A 4,379-nucleotide genomic window follows, 5' to 3' on the forward strand; every position below is an offset into this window, starting at 1 on the left:
TCTTTGGGAGGCTGAGGTGAGTGGATTGCCTGAGCCCGCGAGTTCAAGACCCGCCTGGGCAGTGAGACCTCATCTCTACAATAAATAAAAAAATCAGCCAGGCGTGGTAGCACATACCTGTAATTCCAGCTACTTGGAAGGTTGAGGCGGAAGGATGGCGGGAGCCCAGCAGGTTGAGACTGCGGTGGCTGGGAGCGGCCACTGCACTCTAGTCTGGGTGACAGAGTGAGACTCCAACTCAAAAAAAAAAAAGAAAAAAGAAAAATGATTCTTAGAGGAGCTAGGCAGTGAGCTGGGCATTGTAGACAAGAGGTAGCAACTGGAAGTTCAATAGAACAAAGTTCTCTAATTACAAAAAATAGCCCAAGTTTAATTAAATAATAAATGTAATTTAGCAGTAGAGAAGAATTTAATGTAATGTTTATTAACCAGGAAGATAAACTTTGCTAAAGTTCACATATCACAAACATAAAATTTGATTTTAAAATAATGAATAAATGGTGGGGAATGATAAGAATATAATAAATATCAATGTTCTAACTTGCCTTGATCAAATATTTACTTCACTGATAGATGATAGATAGATAGACAGACTATAGATAAATATTTGACTGTTTGCTAATACTGTGCTTCTTTAAATACTAAGTAACCTCTATGTCTAATTCAGTTCTGTTAAAGTAGAGGAATAAGATAAAGGATAAATAAGAATACTTGCTAGTTATCTATTTTCTGCTTCCCCCAAAACAAAGACAGACTAGCATAGAAATATTCGGCAGTTAGTTACTCTGGCTGCATCCAGTTCTGTTGTAGTCACAGCAACACCTTGGATGTCAGCCCAGCCCAAACAGATTAAATGTTAATCAAATACTATACAGAGACATTCTGTTGAGAATCCACAAGTTAGATCTTGGAACACATGGAAGTGTTTTGATATGGAATGTAGATTTAAGAACACATATGCTCACATCATCAAGAGTATAACCACCCCATGATCTCATGACATTTCCAATAGGTAAGCTTGTGTGCTAGGAGAAAAAGCTAATGGCTCTACCATTTCAATTCAGCTAGATTTTCCCCTCAGATCACAGCTGTTGAGATATCACTGTGATTTTATACTTAGCTTTAAGATGAAGCTCTTCATCATAGCTATAGCTGAAGTCTGTTGAATAAGGCCTGTGACATGATTGGATGTTTGCATCAAGGTTGGAAAAGCAGATGTTTCTCATGAATGGTTTATATGGGCACTTTTGTTATTGTTGTAACTGAAAAAAATGGGTAGAAAACAGTTTTTTAACCATTCTTAGTTCAGTCTTCTATCAATTTCTGTTTTTCATTTTAAATATATATGTCAAGAACACAGTCCACAAACTCTCCCACAGGAAGCTGTTTTGTTTTCATATTTCAAACAGCTTAAATAAATCCAATAATCTGTTTGTTTGCCTTTGTTAGTTTCGTCTTCATTATTAGTTTAATATCCAAATAGTTTTATTTCTTATTATCTTGATGAAAGTGGTAAACCCTCAAATATACTTATTAAAAAATACTTATTATTTCTTTTTTTCCACATGTGCTAATGAGAATGTTTCCACCATTTTAAAGGGATTTGTATATTTGATTTACACATTGCTTGTGCATTACAATGTTTTAAGTAAATAAATAAATGTTATATGGAATCAAAAGCCTATCTTAAAGAATAAAAAATAAATTTAAAAAGCATTATGATATCTTATGATTAGAATTCCTGCAGATTCCACGAAGTTTTTTTTTAGATATATTTATAGAAGTTAAATCTGATATTTATTAATAATATCTTCAACCTCGAACCTGTCCTATTCCACTATAATTGTATTTGATATTTCTAACAAATGTAAACAAGTGACAACAACGTCTATAAATTTAAAAATATATTTATATTGACTTCGATTCTACTCAATAACAGACATATCTTTCCTCAGGAATATTTTTTTTTCCTATCATCCAAATTCTACATGAGATTTGACATTAAACCAGTTTTAATTCCCGATGATCCCTTGAAAAGATTTTAAGACTTTTCAGGACTTATTACTTCTGACGTGACTATCACGCACATCTCATATATGATGCACCTTGTTATTCTGATACTTTGCAAATCCTTTAGGTTTTCTTTTCCAATTCTGGTCAGCTTTGATTATGAGCAGATGTTTGTTGAGAAATTTATTTAAACAAAAACTCTTTTTTTTTTGGTGTTTTTTTTATTTCAGGCTATTACTGTAAAAAATATTAACAAATAGAAACTTCCCCAAACCTATTTTAAGTCTCAAAATGTAGGACTTAAGGTTCAGAAATGATGGTTTAAACTAATCTCTCTTTGCTTCTTTCTGCTAAATACAACTATAAATCCAAGTAATAATGCATCAGGCAATGATTTGAGAACTCTGAAAGGTAGGAAGTGGAAAGTGAACTGGCTAGAAACTCTAGGACTGAAGGAACGATGCAGCACTCCAGTGTTTCATGACAACTCACACAGCAAAAGAAATCAATACTTGCCTGGCATAACTCAACATTCAACATAGCAACAGAGGAGGGCCCAAGGAGGAGGAAAGTCTTCTCCTGGATCTAATAGGAAAAGCAATAACAATTCCAGGCATTACTGTGGCACCAGAAATGGAGATTCTACTAAAAACAAATGTCTCACTCCAGGGAATTATTCTCTTTCCCAACGAGCTAGAGATTGCCCTGATCCACCTAGAAATACCAGCTGCAAGGCCCAGCCTTGGGATGTACATTTCATTCTTGTAGGCTAGAGATTTCTTTCTCTCACATAGAAATAGCTGCTAGAAACAAATGGCTAGATGGAATAGCTACTGTATAGAACTCTCTTCCTCATCTCACAGACACCAGGTATCAGTAGTTCTAACAAGGAATTTTAAGTGAGATCTGCTAAGACAAGAAGTGGCTCAGAGAAAGCATTTTCCATCTATGTGGGGCAAAGTTTTCTATCACTCACCTACAGTAACAGGCAGCACACCCAGGAAAAGTACCTCTGTTCCTGTGGGAAACAGCATAAAAAATTAGAGCAAACGCAAATGCCACCATTCGAAGTAGACCAAAAGAGCACTGGAAGGCATTTAAAAACTAAACTACTGTGAAAATTAATGTACAAAAATGTAGACCTAGCAACATTTAAACAAGATAACTGCCTGCTAAATAAGATTTAAAGAGGATTCAGTGCCTTCACTTAACATAATATCAAAAGTGAGCAGTATACAATAAAAATCATTAATTACACCAGAACCACTAGAGTAACTAGAGAAAAAAAAAAAAAAAAAAGAAAATTGACACAGGACAATACCAAGGTGAATCAAATTTTGGAATTATCTGACAAGAATTTTAAATTATACATCATTAAAAAATGTATTATATATATAATTACAAAATTCACTGAAACAAATAAATTTTAAAAAAGAAAATCTCACCAGAGAAATAAAAGATACAACAAATAACTAAATAAAAATTATAAAACTGAAAAATATAAAAGCTGGAGTTTTTTAAAAAATTGCTGAAAGAATTTAGTATTGAAGTAGAGATGACAGAAAATAATAAGTGAATTTAAAGATAGATCTAAACCACAGAGAGAAAACAAATTGAAAAAAATGAACAAAGCCTCAAGGATTTCTGGGACAATAACAAAAGAGCTAATATTTATATGTATGGAGTCTTAGAAGAAGTATGAGTGAGGCTGAAAGAGTACAGGCCTATCTTGAAGATATTGTGGATTTGGTTCCATATCACCTTAATAAAGTAAATATTATGATACAATGACTCACACAAACACTGGTTTCCCACTGCACATAAAAATACTACTTACACTGTATTGAAGTCTATTAAGAGTGTGACATTGTTGTATCTAAAAATTATACATATCTTAATTTAAAATATTGCTAAAAATGCTAATAATCATCTGATCCTTCAGCAAGTCCAAATATTTTTGCTAATAGAGGATCTTGACCCAATGTTGATGGCTGCTGACTGATCAGGGTGGTTGGGTTGGATTTAGCAATTTCTTAAAATAAGACAATTAAGTTTACTGCATAGATTGATTCTTCTTTTCATGAAAGATTTCTCTGTAGCATGTGATGCCATTTAATAGCATTTTACCAACAGCATATCTTTTCTTTAAAAATTGGAATCAGTCCGCTCAAAACCTGCCCCTACTATATCAACTAAATTTATATCATATTCTAAATCTTTTGTTGTCATTTCAACAATGTGCGCAGCATCTTCACCAATTGTAGATTCCATGTCAAGAAACAACATTCTTTGCTTATCCATAAGAAGTAACTCCTTAGCTGTTCAAATTTGATTATGAGATTGCAAAAATTCAGTCACATCTTCACACT

The sequence above is a fragment of the Carlito syrichta genome, unplaced genomic scaffold, assembly GCF_000164805.1.
Source record: "Carlito syrichta isolate Samal-C Ts95f unplaced genomic scaffold, Tarsius_syrichta-2.0.1 Scaffold305217, whole genome shotgun sequence".
NCBI classification, from domain to species: Eukaryota; Metazoa; Chordata; class Mammalia; order Primates; family Tarsiidae; genus Carlito; species Carlito syrichta.